The sequence below is a fragment of the Mesoplodon densirostris genome, chromosome 6 (genome assembly GCF_025265405.1).
Source record: "Mesoplodon densirostris isolate mMesDen1 chromosome 6, mMesDen1 primary haplotype, whole genome shotgun sequence".
Classification (NCBI taxonomy): domain Eukaryota; kingdom Metazoa; phylum Chordata; class Mammalia; order Artiodactyla; family Ziphiidae; genus Mesoplodon; species Mesoplodon densirostris.
In genome coordinates, this window is record NC_082666.1 from 114,448,262 (window position 1) to 114,460,039 (window position 11,778).

The 11,778-nt window shown below is 34.3% G+C and overlaps 1 non-coding gene across 1 annotated transcript; it reads right to left on the reverse strand.

Moving 5' to 3' along the window:
- Positions 1-1,736: 1,736 nt before the first annotated feature.
- On the reverse strand, positions 1,737-1,841 carry LOC132492876 (U6 spliceosomal RNA). Its single transcript, XR_009532927.1, has one exon. It is a non-coding gene; the product is annotated as a U6 spliceosomal RNA (small nuclear RNA).
- Positions 1,842-11,778: the final 9,937 nt, after the last annotated feature.

Genomic DNA, 11,778 nt, shown 5'->3' on the forward strand with positions numbered 1-11,778 from the left:
TGGTGGGAGGTGATATCTTATTTTGGTTTATATTTGTATTTCCCTAATAATTACTGATGATTATGAGGTGTATTACATTGATTGATTTTCATATGTAAAACTGCCCTTGTATTCTAGGAATTAGTCCCAGTTGGTCATAGTATATAATTTGTTTAATATGTTATTGAAATCTCTTTGCTAGTATTTTGTCGAGATTTTTTTCCATCAATATCCATCAAGGATATTTGTCTATAGCTTCCCTTTCTTGTAAAATATTTTTTGGATTGTGACATCAGGGTGATGATGGTTTTGTACAATGAGTTTGGAAGTGTTCCCTCCTATTTATTTATTTATTTTGGAAGAATTTGAGGAGGATTGGTGTTAATTCTCTAAATGTTTGGTAGACTTCTCTAGTGAAGCCAGTGTAGTCCTGTTATTTTCCTTTGGGAGGAGGCTTTTGATTACTGATTCAATCCTTTTACTAGTCTTAGGTCGGTTCAGATTTTCTATTTCTTCATGATTCAGTTTTGATATACTGTGTGTTTCTAGGAATTTATACGTTTCATATGGGTTATTCAGTTTGTTGGCGTACAGTTGTTCATTGTATTCTCTTTTTCTTAAGATTTTTTTTATGTAGACCATTTTTAAAGTCTTCATTGAATTTGTTACAATACTGCTTCTGTTTTACGTTTTGGTTTTTTGGCTGTGAAACATGTGGGATCTGAGCTCCCCAACCAGGCATTGAACCCTCACCCTCTGCATTGGAAGGTGAAGTCTTAACCACTGGGCCACCAGGAAAGTCCCTGTATTCTCTTATAATCCATTTTTTCTGTAAAAAGAGTTGTAATGTGCCCTTTTTACATTTTTTAAAATTTTAGTTACTTGAGTCTTCTTTCTTTTTTCTTAATCTATCTAAAGATATGTTGATTTTGATTCTTTTCATTGATTTTCTTATTGCTTTTCTATTCTTTATTTTACTTGTCTCTGCTCTAATCTTTATTGCTTTATTTCTTTGCTGGATTTGGTTAAATTTGTTCATTTTTTCATCTTTCTTAAGTTGTAAATTTAGGTTGTTGATTTGATTCTTTTCTTTTTAAAAAATATGTTTATAGCTATAGATTCTCCTCTTAGTACTACTTTCACAATGTCCCAAAATTTTTGGTATGTTGTGTTTCATTTTCATTTGTCTCAGGATATTTTCCAATACACCTGTAATGTCTTCTTTGATCCAGTGTCTATTTAAGTGCATGTTGTTTAATTTCCATATATTTGGGGGTTAGATCATTTTCTTTCTGCCACTGATTTCTACTTTCATTACTTTGTGATCAGAAATGATACTTCATATGATTTTGAACTTTAAAACTTATTTAGACTTATTATGTGACCTAAAATATGATCTATCATGAAGAAAGTTCCAGTTACACTTGAGAAAAATGTGTATTCTGCTGTTGTTGAGTGGAGTGTCCTGTACATATCTGTAAAATTCAATTGGTCTGTCATGTTTTTATGTCCTTATTTCCTTATTGATATCATCTCTTTGTTTTATACATTATTGAAAGTAGTGTATTTAGTCCATTACTATTATAGTAGAGCTGTATATCTGTTCCTTCAAGTCAATGTTTGCTTCATATATTTCAGAGCTTTGATGTTTGGTGCATATATGTTTATAATTGCTATATCTGCTTGGTGAATTGATTATTTTACCATTATATAATGTTTTTTAAACAAGTTTTATCCATTCAGCCAAATTATGTCTTAAAAATATGGAAAGCTTCACAAATATAAAAAATTCTTGTGCAGGGACCATGATAATTATTTCTGTATCATTTCAATTTTAGTTTATGTGTTGCTGAAGCAAACACTCTCTTCAGATATTTTACCAAATTTTTAATAGTGTTGTTTATTTTCTTCTTGCTAATTTCTGTGTATGTTTTGAATATAAGTCCTTTATCAGTTTTGTGTTTTGCAAGCAGTTCTTCCCAGTCTCTTGCTTGTCTTTTTGTTCTCCTAATAATTACTTTTACAGAGCAGTTGTTTCAAATTTTAATGAAGTCTAACACCAATTTTTTTTTCTTTCCTGGATTATGTTTTTGGTATTGTATATAAAACTCATCATCAAGCATAACATCACCTATATTTTTATCTATGTTATCTTCTAAAAGACCTATAGCTTTCTATTTTACATTTAGGTCTATGATCTATTTTGAGTTAATTTTGTAAGAACCATATGATCAGTGACTAGGTTCTATTTTTTGTTTGATTATCTGTGAATGTTCACTTCTCCAGCACCATTTGTTGAAAAGTCTATTCTTTCTCCATTTCATTGCCTTTGCCCCTTTGTCAAAGAGTGATTGGACTATATGTGTGGTTCTATTTCTGGTCTCTCTTTTATTCTATTTATGTATTTGTTTATATTATTTCACCAATGTTGCACTGTTTTGACAATCATAGCTTTATAGTATGTGTTGAAGTTTGGTAGGGTTAGTCCTCGGACATTGTTCTTCTTCAATATTGTGTTGGATATTGTGTCTTCTGCCTTTTCCACATAAATTTTAGATTTATTTTTTTGGTATCAGGAAAATAACTTGCCATAATTTTTATTTGCCATTCTTGTAATCTGTAGACAAAGTTGTCAAGAACTAATATCATAATAATATTGAGTCTTTCTATCCATGAATGTGGAATATCTCTCCATTTATTTAGCTCTTCCTTGATTTCCATCATCAGTGTTTTGCTGTTTTTCTCACATATACCTTACACATATTTTAATAGATATACACCTAAACATTTCCTTATTCGTTGCAAATGTAAATGATACTGTATTTTTAATTTCAAATTCCAATTTTTCATTGTTAGTGTATAGAGAACAATTGTATTTTATATATTAACTTTGTAATATGTATAAGCTTATAACCTCACTATAATAGCTTATTTCCAAAGCAGTTTTTGGTCAGTGATTTTCTGCATAGACAATCATGTCATCTGCAAACTAATACTGCTTTATTTTTCCTTCCAAATCTGTATATTTTTAAAAGTTTCCTTTACTTGTCTTATTGCATTAACTAGTTACTTCCAATATGGTGTTGAATAGGAGTGGTGAGAAGAAATATTCTTGCATTGTGTACCTGTTCTAAGGAGGAAATCATCTAGTTTTTCACCATTAAATATGATGTTTTCTGGAGGGTTTTTTGTAGATTTTCTTCATCATTTTGAGGAATATCCTTTATATTCCTAGTTTACTGAGCATCTTTATCAATAGTCAGTGTTGGATTTTTGCCAAATGCTTTTTCTGCACCTATTGATATCATCATATGATTTTTCTTCTTTAGCCTAGGATGATAGATTATATTAATTGATATTCAAATGTTGAATCAACTTTGCATACTTGGGTTAAGTCCCACTTGGTTATAATGTATAATACTTTTTATACATTGTTGGATTCAATTTGATATTTTTGTTTTTACAAATTTTGCATTTATATTCATGAAACATATTGGTTTATGATTCTCCTTTCTTGAGATGTCTGTCTGGTTTTGTATTAAGGTACTGTTGTCCTCTGAGTGTGTTAGGAAGTTTTCCTCTACTTCTGTTTTCTCAGAGATATTGTAGATAATTAGTATCATTTCTCCTTAAATGTTTGGTAGAATTCCTACAACTATCTGGACCTGATACATTTTTTTCTGTAATGTTATTAATTATTCATTCATTTTCTTCAATAGTTATAGGCTTATTCTGATTATCTATTTCTCCTTTTGTGAGTTTAGGTAGATTGTGTCTTTCAAGTTTCAGTTCATCTAAGTTATCAAATTTATGGGCATTGAGTTGTCCATAATATTCCCTTATTAACATTTTAATGTTTGTGGGAGCAGTAGGGATGGTCCCTTTCTTTCATTTCTAATATCAGTAATTTGGATCTTCTCTCTTTCATCTTGTTTGCCTAACTAGAGGTTTATCAATTTTATTTATATTTTCTAAGAACCAGGTTTGAGTTCATTAATTTTCCCTATTGTTTTCCTGTCTCAATTTTATAATTTTTGTTCTCATTTTTATTCTATCTTTTCTTCTGCTTGCTTTAGATTTATATTGTTGTCTTTCCAGTTTCCTAAGATGAAAGCTTAGCTTGTTGATTTTATGTCTTTCTTATTTTCAAATATCATGTATGCAATATGTTCCCCTCTTAGCACTGCTTTATCTGATTCAGAATTTTGATGTTATATTTTCATTTCCACTTAATTCAAAATATTTTTAATTTCTCTTGACATGTTGACCCATGTATTATTTAAAAGTATATTGATTAATCTCCAAATACTTGGGGATTTTCAGCTACCTTTCTGTTATCATTTTTAGTTTCATGCCATTGTGATTTCAAGAGTACTTCATGTGGTCTCTATACTTTTAAAACTTTTATGGTGCATTCTGTAGCCCAGAATGTAATCTATACTGATAAACATTTCATTTGAGTTTGAGAAGAATGTGTATCCTGCTATTGTTGGATGAATTATTTTATAAATGTCAATTAAATCCAGTTGACTGATGGCCCCAGTAAGCTTAAATAGTCATGTTTTAGGATCTTCTTTTTTATCCACTCTGTGATACTCTGTGTTTTAATTGGTGTATTTAGATCATTCACACTAAAGTAATTGTTGATACAGTGGGTTTGTATATACCATATTTGTAACTGCTTTCTCTTCATTGCTCTTGCCTCTTTTTTCTTCCTTTTTCACTCTCTTCCTCCCTTCCTTCCTTCATTCCTCCTTTCTTCCTTCTTTCCTTCCTGCCTTCATTGTTTTTTAACTTCCTTTTTTTTCTCACCACCTTGGCTTTGATTCCATTTTCTCTTCTCTCTTAGCATGTAAATTATACTTATTTCTATTTTTGAGTATTCATCTTAGAGTTTGCAGTGTATATTTACAACTAATCTAAATATACTTTCAAATAATACACTCAAATACCCACTTCATGAGTGTTGTGTGTCCCTTCTAACAGAATATCCTCAATTCCCCCTCCCAACACACACACCTCTCATAACATTGTTGCATTCATTTCGCTTATGCATAATCTCTAATCACCCAATGCACTGCTCCTATTATTATATTGAGCAAACATCATCTAATAGATCAGGTAAGAATAAAAAATATTTTATTTTATCTTCATTTATACCTTTCTAGCACTCTTTCTTTCTTTATGTAGACCTGAGTTCTGATGTATGTAATTTTTCTTCTCTCCAAAAAAACTTATTTTAACATTTCTTACAAGACACATCTACAGATGACATATTCCTTTAGGTTTTGTTTGTCTTAGATGGTCTTTACTTCTTTACTTTTCTTAAAGACCAGTTTTTAAGAGCAGTTTTACAACAAAATTAAGAAGAAGGTACAGAGATTTCCCATATACTTCCTGCCCAAAATATCCTCTGTGCTCTGCCAATTTACCCCACACCCACACTCTAGCAACCACTGGTCTTTCTGTTGTCTCTACAGTTCTGCTTTTTTCCCGAAAGTAATGTAGTTGGGATCATACAGCATTTTCAGATTGATTTCTTTCACTTAGTAATATTTATTTTAGTTTCCTCCACGTCTTTTCATGGTTTGCAAGTTCATTTTTTAAATGTACTGAATAATATTACACAGGATGCTCCATAGTTTCTCCTTCACTCTTGAAAAGAAAAGTTACCATATACAGAATTCTTGGTAGCTATTTTCCTATCAAAACTTTTAAGATCTCTTTCTAGTCTTCTTGCTTGCATGGTTTCTAAAGAGATGGCTGGGGTAATTCCTACCCTTGTTCCTTTATAGGTAAGATTCTTATTTTTCCCTCTTGCTTCTTTCAAGATAGTTCCTTTGTGTTGGGTTTTTTGCAATTTGAATATGCTTAGATTTAGATTTTTTGGTATGCATCCTACTTGGTGTTCTCTCAACATCCTGGATCTCTGTTTTGGTATCTGTCATTGATTTTGGAAAATTCTCAGCCATTATTGCTTCAAATTTTCTGCTTCATTCTTTCTTTCCTTCTTTTTTTTCCCTTCTTTCTTTCTTTCTTTCATTTTCTCTCTCCCTGTTTCTTTCTTTCTTTCTCTCTTCTCCTTCTGGTGTCCCATTGGGTTGCCATTAATGTATGTTACATTGTGTAATTTTCCAACAATTCTTGGATATTCTCTCTTTTTTTTTTCTCATTGTATTTCAATTTGGGATGTTTATTTTTGACATATCTTCAAGCTCACTGATTCTTTCCATGGCCTTTCTGAGTCTATTAATATGTCTGTCAAAGGCATTCTCCATTTCTTTTACAGTATTTTTGATTTCTCAAATTTCTTTTTGATTTCTTTTTAATGTATATCTCTGCATACATTACCCATCTGTTCTTTATTGTTGCCTTCTTTTTCCATTAGAAACTTAACCTATTAATAATAGTTATTTTATATTCTGATCTAATAATTCCAAAATCTCTGTCACATTTGAGTTTAGTTTTGATCTTCACACAGTTTTTTCCCTGCCTTTTCTCATACCTTGTAATTTTTTTGTTGAAATCTGTAAATTATGTATCCAGTAATAAAGGCTGAGGCAAACAGCCTTTAATGTAAGGTTTTATGTTTATCTAGGTAGGAGTTAAGCTGTGTTTAATGTTTACTGTAGTTGTAAGTATGAAAGGCTTTTATTTCCTCTAGTATTATTGTTGCTATCTCCTCTATTGTCTTTGGGTTTCCATCTTAAGTAGAGTCCATGTCCTGCAGCTCTCTCAGTTGTAATCCACTGTTATGATATTGGAGTCCTGTTGAAGTGGTGTTAAGATATCAGGGAGGAGAAAAAGCATTCTATAATCTTATGGTGAAATTTATTTTTTAATGGGCTCAGGTCTCTGGGCTGTGACCTTCAGAAGAGTTTCCTAGATGCTTGTTTGTCCTTGTTATGCCATCAGAAGCCAAGAATGGCCTTGAGACAGCCAATTGTCCTTCTGTGAGGTCAAGTAAGTTTCCACCGAAGTATTTTCTACTAAGGACAAGTTCCTACCATGGAGAACAAAGTTCTCTGGCCATATTTTTAAATGGTTATTTTTCCACTTCCCCTTCCTGAAGTACAAGGGGAGTTTTTCTACTGTCTTTACCATGAGATTTGGTCAAACTCATGAAAGTTTGGGAGCCAATATGACTGGTTTCCCAGAAATTTTTAACTTCTGATTTAGTTCACATTTAGCCTCTCATAATTTTTTAATTACCATTTAATTGTCCCTATCAGTTTCTATCCCCAGTGGCAACTTCTGTTCCTGGTAAGCTATTGTTCTCTGTATTCACTTATCTCTATGTTTTCACATATCAGTTTGCCCTCTCTTTTCCAGTTGATCTAAGAAGACTTGCTGGTATTTTTTTGTTGAACATTTTTTCTTGTTCTGAGGATGATAGTGACAAGTTCCAAGCTCATGTTGGAGTGGAAAACAGATGATGATTTTAAACAATTCTACTTCTTAATGTACTAAGATAAACCTATTGCCAAATTATAAACAATGTTGATGATTCTTATAAGTAAATGTTAAATAATAAGAGTTTTTAAAATAAAATATCTAATATAAGTATTAATTCTCTGTATATGCTATGTTGGGATAAAGTAGATTGGTCCTTGACCTCTATTTCACTCTTTTTTTTTCTATTGTTTCTCCTAGTACTGCAAAGAATACAGAGCAAAAATTGCCATATCCCAGGCTTCCTTGCAGCTAGAATACTGCATGCAATTTTGGTTTAGCCAATAAAATGAATTCCTTCTGAGAGGGGAAAGTGAAGCAACTTTTCTGCATATATTGCTCTTTCTGCTCTAAGTTTGGTCATGGAGGCATCTGTGTGTGTGTGTGTGTGTGTGTGTGTGTTTTCTGTTTTAAAAATAATTGAGTTCTAGCATCATTTACTTTTGAGATGTCAAGGCACACTAAATCTGTTCTGCTGGTGCAGACCACGCTGGCACCAGCTGTAATATCCGAGGTTTAGAACAGCATGGCACTGATCATCATGATAGCAGTGAGATTACAGAACCAGCAGCTTCCTTGTTGTAGAGCAACAACAGTTCCCTTGGTGACTTGATTCTGTAGTATGGTTCTTGGAACCCTGAGTACTCAACTTGGAGCAGTCTCAATTTGGCTACACATAACAATCACATAAAGGGGTTGTAAAATCACTGCTGCCTGCACCCCAGCCAGTCATTATCATCTCAAAGAGTGAATTCAGGACGTGGATATTTTCAAAATCTCCTCAGTTGATTCCCATGCAGAGGCAGGGTTGAGAACTTCTCATCTAAAATCTGTCCTTCCAGCTCACCCAACAAATATTGAAACTATTTGCTTTCCTGAAGTAAATATTTTCTTATTGAAACTAGCTACAGACTCTGTTTTCTGCAATGGTACTCAGACTAATACATGTTGTTTCTGAATCTGGCAGCCTTCCAGTTTTTGTAAAATGAATGACTAAAACATGAGAGGTTACAGAGAAGGCTTTAATATTGAAGCATGTTTTCATTTTCTATTTGTCAAGGATAGGACTTGTATTATAGTTTATATCACTGTGTTTACTGCAATTTCACTCCTTTGTGGCTTAAGGATAAGAGCATAAACTGCTATTAAATAACAAAATTACAAGACATTTTCAGTGCAAAGGTATAATTCCCAGGATGAATGAGAGCAATTGAATCTGGCTGTTGTCCAGACTGGAAAGTGATCCCAATGTCTCCATTTTGTTCTTCCATGGTACTTCCTGATTCCCAGGGCTTACTCATTTTCCTTCAGTGGTCAACAGTTTATCCACTAAGTCATTAGCTAATCATGATCTGTTAACCCTGCTAAAAACATTGAGGGAACTGACTCTACTTAATAGAATTTTATACCTTGGCAAGCCACCAAAGGAAATTCTTTTGCAAAATTAAGACTGAAGAGAAAAAACACTTTCAATTTCTTTTCAGAGTATGTTCTGGAAGTAGCTGTTTACTTTAGTGAATGATAAATTGTCATCAATTTACATCAATGGTCCTTGTGACAATAAACATCAGTGGTTCCTATAACAGAAATAAGGAGTTTGGTCTATGTGATGTGAGTTTTCCAAAATAGTGCACATAAGTTAGGACTCCTGGGAGGGAGATAGAAGAGGGAAGAGATATGGGGATATAAGTATATGTATAACTGATTCACTTTGTTATAAAGCAGAAACTAACATACCATTGTAAAGCAATTATACTCCAATAAAGATGTTTAAAAAAAAAGGATAGGACTCCTTTGCTCAGCATGTAATGCATAGAATAAAGGTACTTCACCATCTGTCCCTTGACTACATTTTCAGTATCAATTCCTAACATTATATTACTCAAATCTTAATGAAAATGTAATGATTTATAATTTCCCTTTTGCTTCTTTGTATCATTGCACATGCTGTTCTCACACCTCACAATACCTTGCTTGACCACCTGGGACATTCTGATATGATTCAAGTTGGGTCGGCTCCAGAATTTCTATCTATCTTAATGACAGCTATATGCTGTGAGATTGGGACAGGTGCTGAATATGTTTATGGGAAGGAGACATGGAGGAGGTTGGTGGAGATGACAGGCAGTCTGTATCCCCCTAGGCCTTCCTGAGAGCCTTCTGAAATTCCTCCAAGCAAAAGTCACTCTGTCCTTGGTGCTGATATAATTCTTTACTTGTGTACCTTTACAGTAAAAAATTACATTATTTGTATTATTACTTTATATAAATATCTCCTATTCTAGGAAGGTAATCTTATGCTCTCTGGAGGCAATTCATGCCATTTTTGTAATCCCAGCACAGATTCGAATGCAGACTTTTCTTCTCAATACATCCTGCACGAGTGAAGGAATCTGTAGAATCTCATCATAGGCATCAATTTGTACCCTTTGAACTATTAAGGGAGATGGCAGGAGAAGCACATTCACACTGGAAAAGCAAGTACCTAGAGTCACGAGGTGAGTGGTGTATGTCATAAATCTAAAGAGAAATGATGTTATATAGATTCTGTGACAAAAAAGAGAAAACAAAAGCCAGAACAAAATGGGCTTCACTTCAATGAGATTTAAATAAGTTGAGAACATTTCAGAATGAATTGTTGCTAATCCACTAGATTCTTGTTAAAATGGACTGCACTATTATTTTTGGTGGCTAATCAGCTTGGACATAACCTACAGTCTCAGCTTCTGCACACCAGTTGGCCCTACCTGAGTTTGGTTTTTCAGTTGGCTGCCAACGAGTCAGTGGAATAACCTTCAAAGAATTAACTGATGACATGAGCTGCTTGCTGAATTCCACTGCAGCTGCCAAGAAAACAGAATCACATTCATAACCAATGGGAATTTCTAAAGAAAAAGAAAAGACTTCGTGACAACACAGCCCGCAGCAGTTATGAGTTTGCATTTCACTCCATGCAGCAGATGTCAAGAGAGCTGTGATAATTTTCTTCTTATCCATCAACCTGACATTATTGTGTAGCAGAATAGGGGACTGGAATTTGTGAATTAACCTCACTCTCTGGATTGCAAAACTTACTTGAATAAGGTAATGTGGTTGGAACAACTGTCTCTTTAAAATTGAATACTTATTCGTGTACTTTTAGTGTCAGCATTGATCAGCCTCTTCCCCACCATGATAGAGGAAAATATGGCTTAGGTGCAGGTAGGGCAGGAATCCTCCACAGGGCACAGAAAACGTCTCACAAACAGTGCAAGGGATTGTCTCTGTATAGTTCCAATGGGAAGTTTTCCTGCACTTTTCACTTTCAAACACACCACCTGTGTTGGATGCATCTTCCAGAAAGCAGACCTGAGGCAAAGGGAGAATAAGGGGGGAACGCCCATGACAGATAAAAGGTAGGGGAGTAGGAGTAGGCAGGACAGCTTTCTGGCCATCATGCTGGTCCGATATTTGCAAAAGAAGAAGGAAGGAGGGCTGGGTGGGAAAAGCTTCAGGCTGCAGTGTGGATCTGAGAAAATCTTAGCTAAATGGTGAGCTTGGATGCAAAGAACCCCACATCACACAGAAATAGCCAGGCCCAAGGACACAAACCATACTGAATCACCAGCTGGAGGCTGCCTGGGAGGTGTGTCCTCAGATCAAATGCTGCAAATAACTGCATCCTTAACAGATGAACAGACGGTAATTTCCTGACAGGAGATACAAATGGCATATGTCCATGGCTGCTTGCTTTTTCCTTTCCCCTCACAAACACTATACTGTCAGTTCCTTGAAGGAATTTTTTTTTTTTTGGTTTACATTATTCTCTGCGTGAAGAACTGTCCTTGGCAAACACTGGGTGCTCAATAATTACTTGTTGAATGAATGCAAAGAAAATGCTAGTGAATGAGTTCCTGCAAGGGGCCTGGGAATGTAATAATACTCCATTAACACTCCTACAGCTCACAACTACCATGCCAGGACGGCATTCTAATCCATTGAACAAAGAGGAAAACCGGAAATCGTGAAGATTAAGTAACTTGCCCAAGGTCACAGGGTATTTGAACACAGGTGAATATTGCCTCTAAATCCCAGAGCCTTTCCACTATTCTAGGCTGACACACCATCAGTTTCTGTGCTACAATGCAGCAACTTGTGTGTAGGTTTTTCTCTATGATGGTTCATTCCTTTAGAAGAGGAAATGTGTGTTTCATACATATTGAGGGGGACTGGATTATTTTCTTTTAATTTTGCAGACTGACACTTGTTCTCAATTTGTCCAGAAGCCATTTGTTCACTGAATCCAGAATTCTGGAATTTTTTAACCATTTACTTGCCAGTGGTCTAAGAACCACTCTTGGGTAGTTT